Genomic DNA, 24,917 nt, shown 5'->3' with positions numbered 1-24,917 from the left:
ATTAAATAAGTACTATCATATTCTGAGTTAAATTGTTGTGCTTGGGAAGGTGATAATGGCTGATTGCACATGCAATCTTGGCAGTGCTTTCTACTGTATCATGCAATCATTACCTACTGTAGTTTTCCACTAACACTGCCTAAATTCTCTTGCCTTATTACATGGGATGTTATGTGACTCCTCCCAAATTTCCCAAGTATATTTATTTGAAAGATTTTGCTTGCAGCTACCTACATCAAATAGGAAAAAATCCCTTTAAATGACAAATGGCACCCTGCATAAGCAAACAAGTATTCACAATTTAAGATTTTTTAACAGGAAGACATTTGTGTTCTGATCTGAGGAGCTGATCAGTGCCAGAGTGTAATTTCAGTAATAGATAATCTCACAATTGCACTATGATTTAAAAGTTAAAAGAGGTGAGACAGCAAGATGAATAAAAACAAGAACAGACGTAGGCCTAAATAGAATGTTGAAAAGTGGGGGCTCCTATGGGGGTGTAAGTAATGCCTACATTGCAATGAGAAAGGAAAATGACAGCACTAACCATACAAAGGGGATTGGGTTAAGTGGGGGGATGCTCAATGCTTTCTTTTAGGTGGCTCTCTGGATTCAAGTTCTTGTCTGGTTAAGACCCCATACTAAGGTAAGATAAGGTAAGGTTAGGACACATCCCAACATTTTACACTTTGAACCCACAGGCTCTCTAGGTTAAGATAGGGGAGATTACATTAGGACCAGGTACCCAGTACTGTATTATGTAACATGGTTTAAGTAAGATTTGGATGAATGTGTATTGTGCTATAGATAAATTGTACACAAAAACATTATTGCAGTGGATAATCTTTAAATGTAATTTAAATAATTTCTACAAATGCAACTTTCTGTTTTCACCATCCCATAAAACACTGTTTTGGGTTAAGCTCAACTACATACAGTATACTATATGGTAATAGGGAAACAAAAAGGTTTTATCACCCACAATGAATGACTACAGTAAAACAAAAATAAGCACTCTGAAAAACATACAGTTGACGTATTTGGGAATGAAAGCATGTTAATAGAATCAAAACTGAACATGAACTTAATTTCTTACTAACACAGAATTTGCAATAAGAAATGGTAGTGTGCTGGCCATTTTTTAGGGTTTCGTCAAGAATTTATGGTAAGTGAATTTTAAGTCAAGTAACTAAACTGTAAACAGTACAGCTGTATCACACACTGTTATCATTTAGGAAGGTGGTGATGTAATATCGTGCAATAGTCATCAAGCACTTTTTGGGCTCTTTCCTGTTTCACCTATGACATAATTATCACATTATAATTTCAATAAAATAAAACTACTGAAATTTAAAAGCTGAAGTACTCGGATATTTCCTTAGTCCAGTCAACTTTTAAATCCTCCTCCTAAAGTAACTGGGTGATTGCCGTGTGAATCATTAGTATAAGAGGGGTGCTTAATCAATTTAGGTAATTTATAATAATTATAACACCACTTACTGAACTGCTACAAGGAACAATTATTTACGAAAATATTTTAAAATATTTAAAATAAGGGGAATTACATCGTCTTATTGAGGTTTACCAAGGGCTTAGTATTTTGGCATAGTACAGTAGGTCACGAGTAACGACCTAGGGTACTATGCCAAAACACTAAACTTATTTAGTATTTTGCGTCAATAGACGTAAGAGATGATGATGATGATGACAGTAGGTCGTACTGTATTAGGAAAAGTGGGCCAAGGTCACGTGTGTACGTGTGTGTGTGTATGTGTGTGTGTGTGTGTGTGTGTGTGTGAAGCCTACCCCACGAAGTGAGGCGGACACAGTCCTCTAAATTATGTTAGTTGGGTAAGGTTAGGTTACAGCATATAAATGACTGGTAATCCTATACAATGGCTCTGCCAGCAAGTTATCAAATTTAAGTACTTTCACTAAAAAGATTGAAGTCCAAGATTTCATTTGATATATAAATCTAAGGGGCGCTAGGTCTAGATGTGGTTTAAAAATCAAAATTAAATTTGACCCACCTGAAAAACTAAGTCCCTCGACTTCATAACTGTCAAATTCCTCTTCTTTACATAGCAAGATGTCAGCTAAACGTCATAGTTTTTAACCAATGATAATTATCCACATTTTACTTGGGACTAGCATTTTAGGAAAATGTGACTTGAATACCCAATCAGGTCACAGTTTTACTAGGAAACTGACACTTTTCTCACAATTTCCACAGTTAATTTTTCAGTCTCTTGAGAGCCATGGAGGCATGTGAACCTTCAACTTCTGGTGCAATTTCTCATTTACAACATCTACTTTGACATCAATTTCAGTGGATACTCTCCCAAGTTCATGTTTCAATTGTTATCTAAATTATAAAGATTTTGTTAAGGGATTATTGTGGTAACATCGAAAGAATAATATACTTCTAAGATCACAGTGTTATCAAAAGTGAAAAAAGGTGTACAGTAGTTTTTATGCATCCATTTTCAAGGAACTTGGTTTGAAAAGTCTCATTTAGATATAGAATCTAATTTCTTACGTGTATGCAATCAAATTGGTGTTAATTTAGTTGAAAATTTGTTAAAAATTAATTCAGAATTTCTCACAAAACTAAAAATGATTGGTGCTCATTCACTCGTGAGGTTATTGTACACTGGGTATTGAGTCGGAAAGGTGCAGCTCACCTTAACCCCTCCAACCTAACTAAATACACAATGGGATTTAGGCTATTTTATATCTAATAGGGCTGTGTAAGGGAGGGGTAGCAGAGGGCGGGGGGGGGGGGGGGGGAAGCAACCCCCGCTAGGTAAGGATACGGCTACTAGGTTAGGTTAGGTGATTTGTTTTGCTTAGATGGTGACCTTGTTTATTGCCAATTCTACATGTGCCATTATTTGCATGTTAAAACGCATTCTTTAATTCATTCCCCATCCAGAAACCCCGGTTTCCCACTGAGGGTCCCCCAAGATTGGAAAGGTTAACAAATAGGGTAAAGATACTGTTCCTCCTCAAAAAACAAAACAAAAGTCAGCTTTTGATAAAGCACCAAGTAATTCACCAGGAAAAAAAAAATCAAAATTATTAGTGGCAGAGCTATTGAATAGAATTACCAAATGACCTGGTATATATTACCACGAACACTGTCAGGATATAGAATTAAACAAGTAGTCATAATTAGAGAGTAGGATAATGGATAACATTGGTTACATACCTCCAAACAATAAGGTAAAGACACAGTGCCCTAGGAGGCGGCACAGGGGAAGCCACCCAGTAGGTAAAGACACATGCTAGGTTAGGCTAGTTAGAGAACCTTCAGCAAGCTCGAACTCCGGGCTTGGCTTCCCTGGTGAAATAGTGTTTTAGAGCACAAAAATGCATCTAACTTTACAAATGGCAGCCACATTCTAATACTAAGGGAAAGTGAAAAATTAAAGAAATGTCTATTATGAGGAAGCTGATCACTTGCTTCTAAAGTTACTTATATGACAGAGATTTGCCAAGAAATGTGAAGAGGATGTGAATACATTTAATTTCATGCCAGTTCCATATTGTTTAGTGAGGAAACCAGGGTAGTTTTTTTATAATTCTATAGTTTTTTTTTTTTTTCAATTTCATCTTGTTTCCCATGAGGCGAATTATTTAAAATTATGAAAAATTAATGGAAGAAAACAATTGCTTTGAATAATTTGGCAGTATATGGAGAGAGTGGTCTGGTAAACAAATACCAAAGTAAGACATCAAAAATGTTGAAGGAACGCAACAACGGCACTTGGGCATTGCCTCTAGTGCATCTCGTGAGGTGCAGTGATGGCACTACGCACAAACGGGAAGAGATAAGAGGGGGCATTAACACCTCGTTCGTTGTGTAGGAGTGCCACATACAGAGTTGGGAAAGATCAAGGCTACTTGTAGGCTACCAGAGATTCACGCTAAAAACTGGACTTGTATAGTATATACATATTTCAATGACTAAATGAGGAATTGTAAATAAATAATCTAAACAACCGTGATTTGATTTCGCTTCAAACATGGAACCGCGATATTCCACGTTCAAAAACACATTGACAGCAAAGAAAAAAACACGGCTGTCTAGCTCTATTATAGCATTTTTTACCACATTTTTTTTTTCTATTAAAACCAAATGACGGTTGATCCAACTCGTGTTCAATTTTCCTATTCAAATGGCATATTAGCCATATACTAAACCCACTTACCTAATATCGTAATTTTCACTTTGGCCTAATTACGACAGAAAGATTGACAACCACAGCCACTATGGCGACAGCCGGGGACAGCGTCAAGGAATCCGCAGTCAGCCACTCACATTCACTCCGCACTCCGCAGTCTGGCTCAGTGTTGCCACATTTAATTCTGGGAAAGATGAGGATCTGCTGAAATTTTTTTGTAGATATCTGTAGGTGCTAAAAAGTTGATCTGGAAAACTTATGTTGTCAAGATTAATATGGAATTTGATATACATTATATGATAAACATAAATAATTCAAAGGTTTAATAAACAGAAAATATTAAAGCTGCTTTTTACTGTATTTCTATGTCATTTAAGATTAGCCAGATTCCATTTTCTATAAAAAAAAGAATGTATAGGTATATGTAATTACGGCCCTCAGCAGCTGTGAAAATTGTTCGAAGAAGGAAGTTCAAGAATGAATGAATGAATGATTTAAAGTTTTCAGGCATCCTGGGAAGTTCAAGAAATTTCCGAGTGACTATCTACCAAAATTGATGATTGATGGAAAACGAAACCTGGCATTGTATAGTGATTAGGCTGTATCGCATTTTGAAGTGGAAAACATAAGCTTTTCCCCAGATACATTCAAAATACAGGTAAAACAAATTTTGCACTTTCATTATCTTAAGTAGCCGCAACTAAATTGGCATAATGGCGATACACTCTACACTAGACTTAAATGCATTGTATTATTTCTTATATCTTATAGAAATGAAACTATAACAGAGAGATTGATTCACCAAACTTTCAACTGGGCTCCACAAAGCACTAGGAGAGTTGGAAGACCCAAGCCTACATGGCTGAGGACTATGAAGCTTGAAGTCGGAGATGATGCATTTAGAAGTATTGAATTAATAGCGTAAGATAGAGACGACTGGCACAATCTAACCGAGGCCCTTGCGTCTAAATGCGTAGGAGATGGTGATTTCTTATATTACTAAACACAATGTAAATTTAATGAAAATGTCCTCTATAACACAATTGTACTCACTTTCTTCCCCAATCTCGTAAAGACATTTTTCAGGTGTAATGACACCGCAGTCTATAAGCAGTGTTGCTAACTGTGTTAGCCATAAATGAGCTCGATTGAGGACTGAGATGCGCTAGAAATACGATAGGAGGAGTTTTCTCATTGTATGTGGATTTTGGTGATATAGACTTCGCATGGAAGATGAACTATCATCAACAAAGTCAAGGGTAACAATGCATTATTGCGAATGTTGGATACGAGTTTGTTATACGAATGATACGGCTGACATACAGTGCAATTACGTAGGCCTTCACTTATTGCCTTGTAAAAGAATTGAAGAATTGCCACACAGGATCAAACTTTATTAACTCCGAACATGAGGAATATACTCTATCATGAAAAATAATTTGTAATGAAAAATAAACATCAGTGATATTTTCATTAAAACTACTTTAAATATTACAAAACTAGTAGCGCCGAAATCGTAGTGTCGAGTAACAACTATGGTTTCAGAAATTTCATGGAGAGAGAGAGAGAGAGAGAGAGAGAGAGAGAGAGAGAGAGAGAGAGAGAGAGAGAGAGAGAGAGAGAGAGAGAGAGAGAGTAGAAGAAGTTCAACTGAACTTGGGATATCTATTTTGATTGCACCGTAACCTACACATGAAACGGACACACACACACACACACACACACACACATATATATATATATATATATATATATATATATATATATATATATATATATATATATATATATACAGAGAGAGAGAGAGAGAGAGAGAGAGAGAGAGAGAGAGAGAGAGAGAGAGAGAGAGAGAGAGAGAGAGAGAGAGATGCACTAGAAAATGCACCAAACCAAATAAATTTGGGTTATGAGCAAAATACAAAATATATGCGGTTTGTGAAGCTAATTCACTAGAAAAAGTGCTTTTCCATCAAATTTGGCAACATTGCCTATAGGCGTACTCAAAGACAGTAAAGGGAAGACCGGAGAGCCTACTTATGAAAAAGAAAGAAAAAAAAAAACCGCAGGGCCATCTATTGCCAACGTGCCCTATTAATTAGCTAAAAATAACTCTACAGGGTTTGGGTATTTGGTATTTCGGAAAATTCATATTCAATAATTGGTCTAATATTATCCGTCTAATGATTTTCCATAGATCTATATTAAATCATATTGATCATTAGAATACCTACATTTTTCTTGCTTATTTATCTTGTTGATGGTTCATTTACAAAACGAAAGTTAAGCTTAGGCTGTGTATTTCATGTATATATAATATTGCTAATATAACTTACAGAATATGTGAAAGATATGCATAAAAAATAGGATATGTGCCTAAGACTAAACTAAGATGGGAGGAGAAAAGTTATGGATGAACTAATATTGTCTTAGGCTTATTGAATGGTCACATTTACCTCATACAATATAGAGATAATTGTCAGAAAAAAAGAGGCTCTTATTTTTTTCGTCATTTAATGGAATTTTTATTTCTAGAGGTACGAGTTTCCACTTGCATTAGCAAAATAAAGGCATCTCGAAATGGCCTAAGAATACGCCCCATTTTAATGTATAATCTCGGACTTTGACAAAATACTCATTCTGCAAGTTATAATCGTATATACATTTAATATATAATTTTAAGTTAAATTTGCATCGATAAATGCGAGGAAAATGCACCATTAAATGATAGTTTACTGTTGAAGGGTAATATATATTTTTTACATATTATGGCGACGGACTGCTACAATTGTTTTGAAGACTTGAGTTAGCGATACCAGATTGTTAGGTCCCAAATTCCCCTGAGAAGGATAGAAATACAACTTAATCATGAGCTGAAAAAAAAAAAAAAAAAAAAAAAAAAAAAAAAAAAAAAAAAACATGGCAAAGTTTTATTCAATGCTAAATTTTGTTTTATTCATAGTGTAGCATATATATGTATCATGCCTGATAAAAAAAAAATCCATCATAGTTTGAAAAGAACGCTAATGAAATTTGTTCATCTGACAACACTGACTTGAGTATGTAAGCAGCAGACGACAAGCGCAGCGTCACCTATTGCGGATGTGCCCTACTAAAACGGCCAAATGCTCACAGAAATCCAAGTGACGTTCCTGTCTTCCTTTTACTGTCCTTGGCGTACTAGAGAGAACCACTTCGCCAAAATTTTATGCACTTCTAGTTTTAACAAAATTGTACCGTGAAGACGGTTTGTACCGCAAGTTGTAGATGTGTAGACGTTTGGGATGACTCCCCTTAAATGTGACTCCCGTATTCACTTGAAATTAGTTTGAATTTTAAGTGTTGCTGATTATCAGAATCGTTCAATGGTAGATACCTCCGTAGTATTGCTTATGCTTATTTTTTAATTTAACAATTATTTAAATTTTAATTAGTTTCCATATATATATATATATATATATATATATATATATATATATATATATATATATATATATATATATATATATATATATATATATATATATATATATATATATATATATATTTTTTTTTTTTGGGGGGGGGGCTCAAGCCATGACGTCCTGATGGAAGTTCCTATTGGGTAGCTTCCTAGGGTATATTACAACTATGGCGATATTCCCGGAGAATTTACCTTAAGGTACCAAAATTCTAACTCCTGGAGCGAATATCCCTCGTGAAAGGGATATCGCGACATATCAGAGGACGTATTCTTGACATGCCACCTGGCAATCTGCACCCCGAACAGAGATTACGTATCGCAGGGGTCAATTGGCAAGAAACGAAATCGGGAAATAAAAAGGGGGAGCCGCTCCCAAGGCTCCCTATCTCCTGTTTCGTAAGCGTGCCTGGCGCCAATCCTGGCGCCATCTGTATTCCTTTTTGCGTAGCTTAACAACTCGGTGTTTTTTCCTGTGTTTCTCGCAAATCTTGGATTTATTCTACTTTTCATGGCTTCTCCAACTTCGTCGGCCTCTGATAAGTTGAGTACCATGTCTTTTATGTATAAATGTAGGCTCTTGGTAATTTTTTAAGTGATTAATAGGTTTAATCTTTGTTACAAGAGCCGTAGCCTACCGGGGGCGTCATGGACGCTGTCGCTCGCTAGGTATAAGTTTAGTTAGCCAGAGCGACATTCCCGGTTGTTTTGCTTTAATAAATTTTAGCTATTTAGCGTAACATAGAATTTCCTTTCGTGCTTTAGTATTATTTTGGCGAAGTATTCGCCAATTCTGGCCTACGCTAGGCCATGTAGCCTAGTCGTTTGGTCCTAGTACTTCATGCATGATTTTGGTTTTTCCGAGTGTATTAAAATTTTATTGAAGCTTTAGGCTGTTTTTTATACATTTAAGATTATGCTGAATATTTCCAAGATAGTATACGAGTGAGTTTCGGTGATTTAGGTAATCGATTCTCTTGGTGCCTAGGCTAAGTTGCTTATGGAGCCTTAGTATACTTTCTCATACTCCCTGGTTGCTTTCTTTTCTTCGGAGAAGGTATGCAATCCCTTTCCCTCTGTTTAAGCCTTGGGCTTATCCCTAAGTGGTTTATCTGAATTAACTTTCGAGCCTTGGGCTTATCCCTAAGGGGTTTATCTGAATTAACTTTCGATAAAACTATACTGGGGTGTTACTGTACCTTCCTGTTCCAGTAAGTCTGGTTTCAAAGAGGGACAGAACAACAGAGTTTTTAGTCTGAGTCTGTGTTTGTCTGGCTTCGGGTAGAGTCTCCCTCGCTGGCCTGACACAGACATAGGAGGCTTAGCCTCCTTAGATCACTACCGAAGGTTTCTGTACGAGATGATTCCTTCTTTTGTGATCTACCAGACTAGTCCTTGTTGCTGTTCTCGGGGGAGGATAAGATTCTTTCCCTGGGAGTAGCAACACCTTCCTTGCTTTGGTTCTCTGGGAGCTGGCAAGTATTGCTGGCCTCCCTCCTTGGATCTCCCTTAGGCTAAGATGGGTTTCTTGGCTGCGGGTGATCCTTCACTAAAGCAAGGTTGGTAAGACCCTCTTTTGTCCCTTCCCCCTCTATCTCCGTAATGGCCTAGCCATTAGAGTACTGTACGTCATTCTACATCTGGACCTAGAATAGGTTAGGATGTGGAATTGACTCAGTCCCTTGCCGGCCAGCAAGGGTCTTCTGCTTTGAGTGCTGCCCGGACCTCCCTTGGTCCCTCATCCATGCCTGCCTGTAGAGCCAGACGGCATTGGTCAGGAAGCCTGAATTAGATTCTCCCCTTCCTTATATGCACTCTTTCGGATTGCCGGGCTTGGAGGTAGTGTACACTCTTATCCCGGCATCCATTCTGTTATTCTTCTAGTGCTGTACCCGACCTCATAAGCCGGCAGCCGGGCAGTCGTAGTCCTCTGGTTCTTTTGCTGCCGGCTGGCATCGGTCCTGTACCTTTGCCGGCCGGCTAATATCAGCCCTTGTCTGCCGGTCGCCAAGAGTGTGGCCGGCAGCCGGGTACTACCTTGTGTAGTTGCCGGCCGGCAGCCATTGCCGGCCGACATTGGCTGTTGCCGGCCGGCACATGCATTTGAACCAGCATTCTGCCGCCTTATAGCTGTTAAGTAGTATACTTTAAAGCTAGTTATGGTGTGTGCCGGCCGACAAGTGCCGGCCGGCACATAACCTCCTATACTGTACCAGTATTCTTCAGTATAATATAAACTGTAAGAAGAAAACTATAGTATAGGTTTTGGTACAGCACTGTGTGTTCTAACACTTTTGTGTTTTCTTGCACAGCCCTTTGCTGTTGCCCTACAGATAAGAAAGTGAGTTCTTTCTTGTCTATTATCCAGGATTTTAAAATCATTGCTTAGGTGTGAGCTCCACCTGTTTCCTCTGGAAACTTTGCATTGGTTATTCTAGAAGAGATTAACCATTCAATTTTATTATCTGGAAGGCTGCAACAATTGGTTGTGAAGGAAACACAAGTGTGTGTCTTTCCTTTCTGAATTGTTATGCTATACTATACATATCCAGTGATACATAGTTCACTTGATACTCATGGAAATTTCTTCTCTTTACAGGAGGACCCTCCGAAGTGCGGAAGTGTTTTCTGCAACGACCGCAGCAAGAACCTATGCGGACATGAGTTTTGTAGGAGACACGCAGCATGCGCTGTCTCCAAGGGTGATCTCCGGTATTGGGACCCTCAGGTATGTACTGTGTGCACTAACCTGATTACTGAGGCCTTTGATTCCCCTAGGACGGCGGAATCAAGGGATATAGCAAGGGAGAAGCTTCGTACCTGGGTAAGGGGCTTCCAGAAGAACACCTCTGGACCTTATCTTCCAAGTGAGAAGATGAGGGCGTATATTTTCCCTAAGGCATCAGCTGATGCAGTGATTCCCCAGCCTCAAGAGGAGATCCCCCAAGTTCAGATCCAGGTGGATGCTGAAGTTGCGGTCGCTATGTAAGACATCCAGTTAGATGACAGGATATCTGACGTGGACGAGCGTCTGGAGGAAGAGCTCCTGGCAGAAGCCCAGGATGAAGTTCAAGCCCCAGACATTGTAGAGGAAGAGGTCGACGAGGTGTCGGCTACTCCGGTTCAGATCCGGAGCCTATTCCCTCAACATCGGCCGGTCTCCCAGTAGAGCTGGGACAGGCCCTCTCCTCCATTGTTGGAATGATCCAACAAATGCAGAAGGAGAATCAGGAGAAGGCGGCTGCAATGGAACTGCGGATGCAAAGCCTTGCAGAATCACATGGGCCCCAGAAAAGGCTAAATGTGAAAGACCTTCCCTTGTGCTCAGATGCTAACCCATGGAGGTATGCTGAGCACATGCCGATGATGACTGGAAAGATCGTCATCTCGGATAAGTTGGGCTCAGTTCCCCTAGAGGAGGTGGAATTCTGGCCCAGCAAGGCATCATATCCGGACTGTTATGTCCGGCTGAGGAAGGAACCAGCTTCAAAGGAGGAGACAGAGCCAAAGGAGGTCATAGTGATGGACCATGCTAAGGCTCAAGCTCTGCTTTCATCCTCGTTGAAAGAGAGGGGCTTCTCTAACTCAAAGGTAGCTGCATTGAGCAAGAAGCTCCCTTCCTTTGTGTCCTCTCCTGCTAGAGCCTTCCCCTTTTTACAGAAAGGGTTTGCGGCTGTACTAAAAGCAGTCGAGGCTGGCAAGCCTTGCCCCTCCCTGGAGGAGTGTAAACCCTTGTCGCTGGCCCTGCCTATGGACCACAAAGACTGGAAGGACGTCCATCTTACATTCTCAGTTGGGAAGTTGGAGGCTGATATTGCCGGCGTCAGTTCGGCGAGGACCTCCCTAAGCTGTCTGACTTTCTCTTGCGGAGAGAGTTCGAGACAAAAGAAAGACTGGCTGCCTCAATGTCTCTTCAGACTACTCTTGAGACGATGGCAAGTGACCCCAAGGTCCATGAAATGTTCATGGTGGTGGCCAAGACTCATCTGGCCACAGTGACGAAGGACCTTTATGGCTTCGTCAAGGCGAGGAGAGCTTGTAGGGAGTTCGTGTTCACCTCGGCTACGGTGAGGCACGAGCCAAGGAAACTAATCTCCTCCAACATTTGGGGCAAAGACCTTTTCCCTACCGATTTGGTCAAAGAAGTTGTTGATAAGGCCACCTTGGAGAATATGAACCTTCTCCAGAAGTGGGGCCTGGCTATCAAAAGAAAGTCTTCTCCGGATGAGGGTCCTCAACCAAAGAGGAAGACTATGAGGACTAGGCTACCGTCTCGGCCAGCCAAGCCTTTTAGACAGCAACAGCAACTGCAATTGCCATTGCCTCCAGTGCCCCAGATCGTGGCACAAACCCCGACCACTTTTCAGTGGGTACCCCAGGCCATGTCGACACAGTCCACGGCATTCACCCCATCGTTCGAAGGGCAGTCTACTTCCTTTCGAGCAAAGCCTAGAGGAGCAGCCAGAGGCTCGTCTAGGTGCCCCTCAAGGGGAAGGGGATTCAGGGGTGGTCGTGGTCAGGGAGGCAAGACCTCAGGACGACAGTCCAAGTGAGATGATACCGGTAGGAGGGAGACTTCTGAAATCTCGGGATCGGTGGACCTTCGATCCCTGGGCCCACAGCCTACTCAAGAATGGACTGGGCTGGTGCTGGTACAGCACTCCACCCCCGTGCCTTCGGTTTTTCCAAAACTCCACCCCCGTTCTGGAGGAGTACGTTCAAGAACTGTTGGAGAAAAATGTGATCCGAAAGGTGAAGTCCATCAAATTCCAAGGGAGGCTGTTTTGTGTTCCCAAGAAAGACTCGGAAAAGCTCAGAGTCATTCTGGACTTGTCGCCACTCAACAAGTTCATAGTGAATTGTAAATTCAAGATGCTAACACTGCAACACATAAGGACCTTACTGCCCAAGAGGGCATATTCCGTCTCTATAGACTTGTCAGACGCCTATTGGCACATTCCAATCAACCGTCGACTCTCCCCCTACCTAGGGTTCAGGCTACAACGAAGACTATACGCCTTCAGAGCCATGCCATTCGGGCTAAACATAGCCCCAAGGATTTTTATGAAGCTTGCGAGTGTAGCTCTCAAACAATTACGCCTAAAGGGAATTCAGGTAGTAGGCTACCTGAACGACTGGTTGGTGTGGGCAGCATCCGAGACAGAATGCTTGCAAGCTTCCAGTCAAGTGATCCAGTTCCTAGAGTACCTAGGCTTCAAGATCAACAGAAAAACCCTCTTAATGAGAGAATGCCTTGATGAAGTCATTGAGCTACAGCACGGCATTTCATTCCCGTGCTGAATCTTGGTGACGGGCAAGAGGGCTCTCGAACTTGGGGAAATTGCTCCCCCAGTTCGAATCTAGATTTCTCTCTTTCATCTTTTTCTTCTGCTTAATATTACTTCGACCTCTCCTAATTTTATCAAATTTCCTTTCTTTCATCTTGCTGTCCTATCTCTATGATTATTATTTTTCTTAGTTATATATATATATATATATATATATATATATATATATATATATATATATATATATATATATATATATATATATATGTAGATGTATGCATATATATATATATATATATATATATATATATATATATATATATATATATATATATTTATTTATTTTATTTGTTCATTTATTTATTTATCTATTTTTTTTTTTATTTTATTTAAATGGCGTGGATATTTCCACATTCGTTATTACTGCCTGCTTAGATGAATGGGAGAAGGGATCACGGTTGGGAGGTATTCGCATTCAAAGCTATATATGAGAGTATTGGATGATCTCAGCCATCCCAAAGATGGTTTGGACCTTTTTGGCGGAACTACTCTCAAGGGTTGGGTCATCGGAATCCAGGGGGATCCAATCCTTGAGGTGGGACTCTTGGCATTTGGCCGGAAGCCCATCATTACAGATATGGGGAGGATGATTCCATATTAATTTGGTCTCAGTCCTAACAGGCGGGTTTAGCTTACACCTGTGCCTCTATATCTGTTTTGATGCTATCCTTCGGGTATGGTATGGAGTGGACCATCGGGGAAATATACTCTCATTGTGCCGATAGTGGAGAATGCAAATTTTCTTTCCAACGTATGATACTTTCATATAATTCTCAAGCAGGTACCCCAACAAAACAACAAAAAACCTGAAAATCCCACCCTTAAATATGGACCCTTCAAATACTGACTCCCCATCCCCTGGATTTGCTGACTCCCCCCCCCCCCCCGGCACTGTTGACGACTTCTGCTACTGTAATTAAGTAAAACTCTGTTGACGACCTTCGAACTAAAAAGGACCACTCTACTGATGTTAAAAAAATCTAGCAATTTGGGTAACACAGGGAAACTACGATTCCTTCATGTTTCCCAAATCCCATTAGAGACAAATTATGATGATATATATAGAGCATTTGAGTGCTATGGATTGATAAAGGAAATAAGGATGCAACTTGGAGATGAAAAATGGGACTCTTGGATATCTTTTGAAAGTCATGATGAAGCGTTTAATGCCATAAGTAATATTAGTAGTATCAAAATTAACGAATTGAACATCATGAGAGCTCTTTGTGATAAGGTCCCAAAGGAATTGGATGTGTACAAACCTGCTGATTGGTTTGAAAAAGATAGAAATGTACCCATGCCTTCACAGAGAAAACCCAAACCACCAATGTGGCTCTTAGCTGAACCTAAAGGGATAATAGGGAATTATTTTAAGATATGTAAGTTTATCAAAAAAAAAGTAGGAACCATAGCACCTGGAGATATATCTCGCTTTGGGAAGAACAGTTATCTCATCCATGCCAAATCTTCGACTCAGTCTGCAATACTGTCTAAATTACAGACAGGCAGTGATGAAATTACATTGGAAATGAAACCTCATCTAAATTTTAGTTATGGAAGGGGAGTGGTCTTTAATAAGGACCTATACGAATTTACAGAGGAGGAGATACTTTCTATGTGTCCATTAAATGTATGGAAAGTGCATAAGGTTCCTGGAACTTCAATGATTATACTTACTTTCCAGGATGCTGATGTACCTTTCCATATTTTTATTGAAAATGAAAGGATTAAAGTTCGGCCTTTCAAACAAAAGCCCCTGCAATGCTTTAATTGTTTTAAATTTGGACACCCATCCAAAGTTTGCAAAAATGGAAAAATGTGTGGTATTTGCTCCAAAACTTATCATGGAGAATGTACACTTGAGGCCAGGTGTTCAAATTGCAATTTGAATCATAAATCAACTGATAGGAGATGCGAACTGTATAAGTTGGAGGAAGCTGCCCTAAACAAATCAAGTTTAGAACACATAAGTGTGGGACATGCAAAAAGAATGTTGAATAAATCAACCAGCTATGCAAAGGCCTTAAAATCAAAGGTAAATTTACCACAGGAGACAGCAACCCCACTTAGCACTGCCAGTAATTCTAAGAAAAGAAATACAACCTCTGATGATAAAGTACTGCATGACAAAGTAATCTTATTGCGTTCTGAGGCTTTGCCACAGCGTATTAAGAATGGGTCATTGCCCATTTCTGTACAGCCTTCGTCCCCCATTACCAGCAATAGTACTAACCTCTCCCAGGCCATGTCCTTGCCTGATTTGATGGAGATGCCACCTGACACCAAGTTACCAGGTGCACCTGTATTGGGGAAGGTGCAAAAACCTGGTAGCTCAAAACCTACTAATCGGAAAAGAGAGAGACCTCCATCTCTCTCGCCCCCTTTCATAAGAAATATCAAAATTACGACGTCAAATAAATATGATGATTTGTCTGTTGATATTTCTGATCTGGAAGTCAATTTAAATAAATTGGAAATTCAAGTGGAGGTCCACCAACCTCCTCAACAATCAGATCAAAAAGACAAAAAGAAAATCATAAATTCTAAACCCAATCTATCAAGACCTTCTTTAATAAAACCACCTAAAAATAGTGTTAGATCAAAAACTGCTAATGGGAAGACTCCATCCAAGGGGTCTACCAAATTATAAACCATAGTTTTTTCCTCCATTTTGCAATGGAATTGTCAGAGTTTAAGGGCCAAATAGGAAGAACTTAAGCTCCTTATTCATGAGCATTCCCCCATAATTATTTGTCTACAGGAGAGCAAACTTGATCATAATACCCCTTGTCCTCGCGAATACATTAGTTATAGGACACCATATGATCACCAAGTGGGGAGCCATGGCGGAAGTCTCATATACGTTCGTCGAGATGTTCCCCAAGTTTCTCTGTCTATTCGTACACCTCTGCAGGCAGTGGTTGTACAGATCGACATAGGGCGAAAATATACAATTTGTTCTCTGTACTTGCCTCCAAATGATAACATTTTGTATGACAACTTAGTGGAAGTGATTCAACAACTCCCTCAACCTTTTCTTTTACTTGGAGATTTGAATGGTAGACATCCTTTGTGGGGTGATGTTTTAGCAAACACGAGGGGAAATATCATATCATCAATTGTGGAAAATTAAGATGTGGGACTCCTTAATACAGGAGAGCCCACACACTTTCATGTCCAGACAGGTACCTTGTCATGTATTGACCTAGCAATCGTAAGCTCTAATTGCCTAATCGACTTCGATTGGAGAACATTAGATGATTGGCATACTAGTGATCACGCACCAATCATTATAAACACCAACAACGGTCCACCTTTACAGGGATCGCCACGATGGAATCTTGACAATGCGGACTGGGATAAATTTCGTGAGCTAAGCGAAATTGAGGGGGATGCAGGACAAGTTAAAAATATCGATGATGCCATAGACTTACTGAATGGAACTCTCCATACAGCAGGAGTCAATTCAATTCCAAAAACAACAGGGTTATTCAAACGACGACCAGTCCCGTGGTGGTCTTCAGAACTATCTGCCTTGCACAGAGCCACAAGAAGATCTTTAACACGCTTGCGTAGACGCAGAACTGATGATAATTTAATTATGTACAAGAAATATAGAGCACAGTTCCGTCGTGCCATGAAAGAAGCAAGGCGCCAGTCATGGATGTCTTTTGTTTCCTCCATTAACAGTAGAACACCACCATCTTCTGTGTGGAGGAAAGTAAAAAAGATAGCTGGCAAATTCACCCCCAACCCACCACCAGTGTTGAAGGTGAATGGCCAGTATGTAACTGAAGCAAAGGAAGTTAGCAGTGCCCTGGCTAATCATTTTTCATATGTATCCAGCAAGTGTGAAGGAGCCCCTGGTCACCAGTATAGGAGCGATGAAGAAAAGAAAATTTTAAATTTTGCAACAAGAAGGGAAGAGTCGTATAATTCTCCTTTCACTGAAAGAGAATTTGATTCCGCACTTGCTCATTGCAATGATACAGCCCCTGGACCCGATGGAATTCCAAATGCAATGATTAAACATGTACATTTTAATACAAAGCTATTTATTTTAAGTATTATTAATAGAATATGGCATGATCATAGTTACCCAAGTGTTTGGGAACTAGCCATTATTTTAGCCTTTTTAAAACCCTGTAAAGACAAGTTTTTAGCAGCAAACTATCGTCCTATTGCATTGACATCTTGTTTATGTAAAATCATGGAGAAGATGGTCAATGCAAGGCTGATGTGGTACCTTGAAAAGAAAGGTATTTTATCACCGATTCAATGTGGATTCCGAAAAATGCACTCAACGACTGATGTGTTGATACGACTAGAGTCTTCTATTTGTGAAGCCTTTGCTTCCAAACAGCACCATGTTACAGTATTTTTTGACCTTGAAAAGGCATATGATACCACATGGAGATATGGTATACTTAAAACCATTCATGAATTGGGATTGAGAGGAGAGCTGCCACTATTTATTCAGGCATTTCTTTCACGTAGAATTTTTCAAGTGAGAGTTGGGGAAACACTATCTGAGAGTAAGTGCCAGGAAGAAGGAGTTCCTCAGGGTAGTGTGCTGAGTGTAACCCTTTTTGCACTAGCAATTAATGGGATATCCTCAGCCATTCCCCAGGATGTTCTCTCAACATTATTTATGGATGATCTCTCAATATCATTTGCTGGCACCAGAATGGCAATGGTTGAGAGAAAAATCCAACTCTCTATTGATAAAATTATCCAGTGGGCTGACATGAATGGATTTAAGTTCTCGACAAGTAAAACTACCGTTGTCCATTTTTGTCGTATCCGGGGAGTACATCCAGACCCGGATATATACATTAAAGGTCAACGGATACCATGTGCAAGAGAAGCTAAATTTTTAGGTTTGATATTTGATTGTAGGCTGACATGGGTTTCTCACTTAAAAGCATTAAAAGCTAAATGTGTTGAAGCTCTGAATATCTTAAAAGTATTGTCCCATACATCGTGGGGGGCAGACCGCAATACTATTTTAAAATTATACAAGGCCTTGATTTTTTCCAAAATTAGTTATGGTTGTGAGGTATATTCTTCAGCCACCCCAAGCCGGTTAAAAATACTAGACTCGATACATCATGCAGGTATTAGATTGTCTACTGGAGCTCTTAAAACCTCGCCTATCCCAAGTCTCCTTGTTGATGCTGGAGAGTTACCTCTAGACCTTTACCAAATGTCTTCCATTATTCGGTATTGGTTTAGATTGCAAAGACTCCCTAACTCTCTCGCCTTTCAGACTGCAAGCCTTGTAAGACACGCATCATACTTTGAGTTGCACCCAAAATCTCTTCAACCTTATGGCTTTCGGGTGAAACTATTATTAAATAGTCTGGATATAATTAGAAATAAGGTACTTCCATTCAAGGTATCACCAACGCCTCCATGGAAGTTACAAGAGATATCTTTTTGTAAATATTTTATTGGAGATAAGAAGAATATGTCAGACCTAGAAGCCAGGTCTCTTTTTAATGAACATGTTAGAGAACATAGAGGATCAACTTTTATCTATACTGATGGCTCCAAATCTGATGCTGGCGTTGGATTTGGAGTACATAGTAATGGTTTTAATTGTAGAAGTGCACTTCCTCTGACCGCTTCCATATTTACTGCCGAACTGTATGGCATATTAACCGCTATTGAGAAAATAGCGTTGGAGAAGGAGGGTAATTTTACAATTTTTAGTGATGCAAGGAGTGTCCTTCAAGCTATGGAAGTTTTTAATTCTAATAACCCTCTAGTTTTAAAGATTTTAGAATGGCTTTTCATTATTGGACGGAGAGGTATAACAGTTCAATTCTGTTGGGTTCCAGCACATGTAGGTGTGTCCGGGAATGAGAAGGCAGATTCACTGGCTAAGGAGGCTGCATCAGAGTTGCTGCCAAGAAGGTATCCCATTCCCTGTGATGATTTCTTACCTGACATCAAGAAATTGGTTTGCAATAAATGGCAACAGCAATGGGATAGTCAAGATGGCAATAAAATGCGAGAGATAACAAATAACATATCTCCTTGGAGGTATAATATGATGCCCCGAAAATGGGAGACGTCTCTTTGTCGTCTCCGTATTGGTCACACTCGGTTGACACACGAGTTTCTGCTGAAGGGCCAACACCAACCGTATTGTGACGACTGTGTAGTACCTCTAACAGTAAGGCATTTGTTGACCGAATGCCCCAATTATAACAACTTGCGGAATAGATATTTGTTTGAGGCTCGAAATGAGGGTGGCAGGTTCATCCTTGCCAAGATTCTTGGAAATGATGTGTCCTACCATGCAAGTGGCATTTTTAGATTTATTTTAGAAGCAGGTCTTCTGAAAAATATTTAACTTTTATGACATTCAACTTTTATGATTTTAATTGAATACTTTTATTTTTTATTTTATTTTATCTTTTATTTTTGTATACATAAATTAAATGTTACCGGCGTCAATGACCTCAGATGTCAGGATGCCTGAAAACTTTAAATCAATCAATCAACAGAAAAAAGTTTCGACTTTCTCCATCTCAAAAGTTCCAGTGGCTGGGAATCCACTGGGACCTTTTGTCACACCGTTTCTCCATCCCGGCGAAGAAAAGGAAGGAGATAGCGGGTTCTGTCAAGAGACTTCTAGATTCCGAAAAGATATCAAGACGCGAACAGGAGAGGGTACTGTGCTCTCTCCAGTTTGCTTCGGTGACAGACCCAGTGCTAAGAGCACAGCTAAAGGATGCAACCGGAGTTTGGAGAAGTTATGCATCAAACGCGCGAAGAGATCTGAGAAGACCAGTTCCGCTTCGGCTACGTACTCTTCTCAGGCCTTGGTCCCAAGCCAGACATCTAAAGAAGTCGGCTCTTCTTCAGCCACCTCCCCCGTCGGTGACGATTCACTCAGACGCCTCGAAGGAGGGATGGGGAGGTCACTCTCATCGGAAAAAAGTCCAGGGGACTTGGTCCAAGCTATTCAAGACCTTTCACTTAAACTTTCTAGAAGCTATGGCAGTGCTCCTTACCATAAAGAAAGTCTCCCCTCATCACTCGATCCACATAAGGTTGGTGATGGACAGCGAGGTAGTTGTGAGATGCTTGAATCGACAAGGATCGAAGTCACCACCTCTCAACCAGGTGATGTTGGCCATCTTCCGATTGGCAGAAAAGAAGTGGTACCTGTCAGCAGTTCACCTTCAAGGAGTCCGCAATGTGACAGCGGACGCTCTATCCAGGTTCACACCGATAGAGTCGGAATGGTCCTTAGACGCAGGATCATTCTCCTTCATTCTGAATCAAGTTCCAGAACTGCAGATAGACCTCTTTGCGACGAAAGACAACAAGAAGTTGCCCCTGTACGTGTCTCCGTACGAGGACCCCTTAGCGGAAGCAGTGGACGCGATGTCCCTCGACTGGAACAGATGAACAGGATTTATCTGTTCCCTCCTCACAACCTTCTGTTGAGGGTCCTCAACAAACTGAGATCCTTCAAGGGGGTAGCGGCAATAGTGGCCCACAAGTGGCCGAACAGCGTATGGTTCCCCCTGGCATTGGAACTACAGCTGAAGTTTGTACCGCTACCAGATCCAGTTCTAACCCAGCGAGTCCAGAAGTCGACTGTCTGCGCTTCATTACAGAAAACCCGGACCCTGCAGCTCATGATTTTCTCTCCCTAGCGTAGAGAAAACGTTTCGGGATTTCGAAAGCCAGCATAGACTTCTTAGAGGAATATAAGTGCAAATCTACTAGAAGGCAATATGAGTCATCTTTGAGAAAATAGGTGGCCTTTGTCAGGGCGAAGAATCCACAGGAGATCTCGACAGACTTCTGCTTATCTTTCTTCATCCACCTCCATGGTCAAGGATTGGCAGCTAACACGATTTCAGCGTGTAAGTCTGCTTTGACAAGACCCATTCTATATGCCTTCCAGGTCGACCTAGGTAACGAGATCTTTAATAAAGTTCCGAAAGCCTGCGCTAGGCTCAGACCTTCAGCACCTCCAAAGCCCATTTCATGGTCTTTAGACAAAGGTTTTCATTTTGCTTCTCTGTTGAGCAATGAAGAGTGTGCGTTAAAGGATTTGACACAAAAAGTTATTTTCCTATTTGCACTCGCGTCCGGGGCCAGGGTTAGTGAGATTGTAGCCCTCTCGAGAGAGGCAGGTCGTGTTCAGTTCCTGGATGGGGGAGAACTGAACCTGTTTCCAGATCCTACGTTTCTCACCAAGAATGAGTTACCCACCAACAGGTGGGGTCCCTGGAGAATCTGCCCTCTGAAAGAAGATGCATCTCTATGCCCAGTAGAATGCCTAAAGGTCTATCTTCATAGAACTTCAGACTTCAAGGGTGGTCAACTATTCAGGGGAGAAACATCAGGCTCAAATTTATCACTGAATCAACTCAGAGCGAAAATCACATATTTTATTCGCAGAGCGGATCCTGACAGTACACCCGCAGGTCACGATCCGAGGAAAGTTGCCTCATCCTTAAATTTCTTTAATTGTATGGATTTTGAACATCTCTGTTCATACACTGGCTGGAAGTCACCCAGAGTGTTCTTTCGCCACTATGCAAAGCAAGTAGAGGAACAAAAAGAGATCTGTGGTAGCAGTGGGTCGCGTCGTTAACCCTACTGTTTAACTCTGCGAGGAACAGCGGTTTTAATTGGGACGATTAATTCCAGGGTGAGTGTGTAGTTACATACTGTACTACAAACTAAGTGAGGGTACTGAGTTGCCCATGTAGACTGTTCCATTTCCAAAGGTGAACCTAGCATAAGTGCAGACATGTGTGCCGAGCGTTTCTAACGCTAATGTGATTGATTTGTAATACAGACTTTTATGACTTTGATACCTCGGTATCTTAAAAGTGGCATTTAATGTTTTTTCTTGCAGATAAACAAGGTCTGTTTACTATCATACTTATGCTTAAAGTTTTGGGTTATCCTCTTCTTATATATATATATATATATATATATATATATATATATATATATATATATATATATATATATATATATATATATATATATATATATATATATATATATATATATATATATATATATATATATATATATATATATATATATATATATATATATATATATATATTGTGGTTAACCTGTCTATTTATTGTCTGTCAATAAACTTGTTCTTGAGAACCTTGCATCTCCTTCACCTGTGTCAATTTATTGGTATAATTGAGCATTCATTCTAAGTACCTTATCTGGGATAATTCTAATAGAATTGTTCCTTTATGCAAGCTATGTTGCATTGGTTTATGCTTTCCCTTAATGGGAGGACTCCGTCCCATAAGGGGACGATGGCGGTTTTACTAGTTTCCTCCTATGCGGATATAAACCTTTGGCCAATACAAGTATTGTGCGGAGAACTGGTCGATATTTCATATTGACGCAGTGGTTCTTTACAAACTATGCTTTACTTAATATAGGGTGAGACCACTATATTAGCTTGCCTGGTATTCATACATAGGTATATGTACTCTTCGAGACTTTTCCAGAGTCTAGTAGGACTCTTCCCTGTAGGGGGCAGGAAGCTCTAACATGGTTTATAGTTAGTTGAAAAGATGTATAACGGTAACATCTTAGGTCTCTAGGTCTAGTCGACCGGGAAAAATTACCTCCGGGGAGTACGGCACGTTCTGAGAATCCACAGATACAGTAATGCTCTGGTATACTTCCATCAGGACGACATGGGTTGAGCCCAAAAAACGGATTTTGAGCGAAGCGAAAAATCTATTTTTGGGTGAGATGGCCATGTCGTCCTAATGGACCCGCCCTTCCCTTTCTAAGAAAGGGCTGTAGGACCCCTCCCTACATACAGTATCTGTAGCACCTCGTGTACGCTACAAGGAATACAGATGGCGCCAGGATTGGCGCCAGGCACGCTTACGAAACAGGAGATAGGGAGCCTTGGGAGCGGCTCCTCCTTTTTCTTTCCCGATTTCGTTTCTTGCCAACTGACCCCTGCGATACGTAATCTCTGTTCGGGGTGCAGATTGCCATGTGGCGTGTCAAGAATACGTCCTCTGATATGTCGCGATATCCCTTTCACGAGGGATATTCGCTCCAGGAGTTAGAATTCTGGTACCTTAAGGTAAATTCTCTGGGAATATCGCCGTAGTTGTAATATACCCTAGGAAGCTACCCAATAGGAACTTCCATCAGGACGACATGGCCATCTCCCCAAAAATAGATTTTTCGCTTCGCTCAAAATCCGTTATATGACAATTTCTAAGCAATTTATATTTTTCCTAACATACTTACCACGAACCAATGTTTATTATTATTATTATTATTATTACTTACTAAGCTACAACCCTAGTTGGAAAAGCAGTATGCTATAAGCCCAGGGGCTCCAACAGGGAAAATAGCTCAGTGCGGAAAGGAAAAAAGGAAAATAAAATATTCTAAGAAGAGTAACAACAATAAATATCTCCTATAAAATCTATAAAAACTTTAACAAAACAAGAGGAAGAGAAATAAGATAGGAGAGTGTGCTCGAGTGTACCCTCAAGCAAGAGAACTCTAACCCAAGACAGTGAAAGGCCATGGTACAGAGGCTATGGCACTACCCAAGACTAGAGAACAGTGGTTTGATTTTGGAGTGTCCTTCTCCTAGAAGAGCTGCTTACCATAGCTAAAGAGTCTCTTCTACCCTTACCAAGAGGAAAGTGGCACTGAACAAATACAGTGCAGTAACCCCTTGGGTGATGAAGAATTGTTTGGTAATCTGTATTGTCAGGTGTATGAGGATAGAGGAGAATATGTAAAGAATATGCCAGACTATTCAGTGTGTATGTAGGCAAAGGGAAAATGAACCGTAACCAGAGAGGAGGATCCAATGTAGTACTGTCTGGCCAGTCAAAAGACCCCATAACTCTCTAGCGGTAGTATCTCAACGGGTGGCTGGTGCCCTGGCCAGCTCCCCAACCAGAGTTTACCCCCCAACAGACCGATACCCTCCGAACTTCCTTCTCAGATCGACATCAACCATTCCAAACTCATTCCAGAAAACATGGTTCCTATCAGTAAGGTCTACTGCGGCGAAGGATTGGGGCCAATTAAACTATTGGTCTGTGGTATGTAAGGAAAACTACAATTTTCTTAGAAATTTTCATTTGTTCCGACACGAATCCTTGCTACGGATCAATGTAGAGGAGCCTCATTATTAGGAGGCGGGGAATAGACCCCTGTAGGAGAGGTATGAGGCCCAAGAAGAGGGGTAAGGCCTGTCAGGAAAAAGTGTAACAATAAATGTAAATAAAAATAAGGTAGTCAGAGAATACTCACCAAGATATTTTCTTCTTTCCAAAAGCAGTCCATGGCAGGTAGAAGGGATAGGAAAGGTATTTGAGACGCTCTACCCCTAGATGTTCCATATGGATTGTGTAGTGTGTGGGCCGCCCTTAGATCCTCTGTTAGGCGACCGTGACAGGACCGAGCTTGAATCCCTTTTGAGACCTGAGAGAACAATCCTTAAGGTAATAGGCCATGAAGGTCAACTGCCTCGTCCATACGCCTGCTCTCAGCGCCTGGCCAACAGCCATGTTCCTTTCGAAAGCCAGTGAGGTGCCGAAGCCCCTGATGTCACGAGGCTTGGCAGACCTTGGGGAGGGTTCACCCTTCGCCAAGTACGCCCTGCGGATCGTCTACCAGAGCCAGAAGAAGATTGTGTTCTTCGAGACCGCCCTCTTCACTATCTCTGTAGTCATGAACAGGGTGGAGGGCGGAGGTCCTTGAGAGATATTACCACACTGTCCTCATCGGGCACAACAGCAGGTCCTCCGGGTCATTTGTCCTGGGGATGGCGGGGATGGAAAACTCGTTGAACTGAGGGTCAGCTACTGCTGTGTTCTATCTTTGCCATGAAGAAGGGGATGAGTTTGAAAACCAGCTCTTTCC

At 40.8% G+C, this 24,917-nt stretch overlaps 2 long non-coding RNA genes across 2 annotated transcripts in view; one reads left to right on the top strand and one right to left on the bottom strand.

Annotated features, from left to right (window-relative positions):
- The window catches only part of LOC137649686 (uncharacterized), a 46,374-nt gene extending 42,030 nt beyond the window's left edge, over window positions 1-4,344 (bottom strand). Inside the window, exon 1 of the long non-coding RNA XR_011045821.1 lies at window positions 4,215-4,344. This is a non-coding gene — a long non-coding RNA (uncharacterized lncRNA). The remainder of the gene's footprint in view (window positions 1-4,214) is intronic.
- Window positions 1-24,917, top strand: part of LOC137650014 (uncharacterized) — a 467,050-nt gene that overhangs the window by 137,958 nt on the left and 304,175 nt on the right. The gene's annotated exons all lie outside the window — the stretch shown is intronic.

This window comes from Palaemon carinicauda, chromosome 11 (assembly GCF_036898095.1).
Source record: "Palaemon carinicauda isolate YSFRI2023 chromosome 11, ASM3689809v2, whole genome shotgun sequence".
NCBI classification, from domain to species: Eukaryota; Metazoa; Arthropoda; class Malacostraca; order Decapoda; family Palaemonidae; genus Palaemon; species Palaemon carinicauda.
The sequence above is the reverse complement of the archived record's forward strand: the minus strand, read 5'-3'. Positions and strand labels throughout refer to the sequence as shown.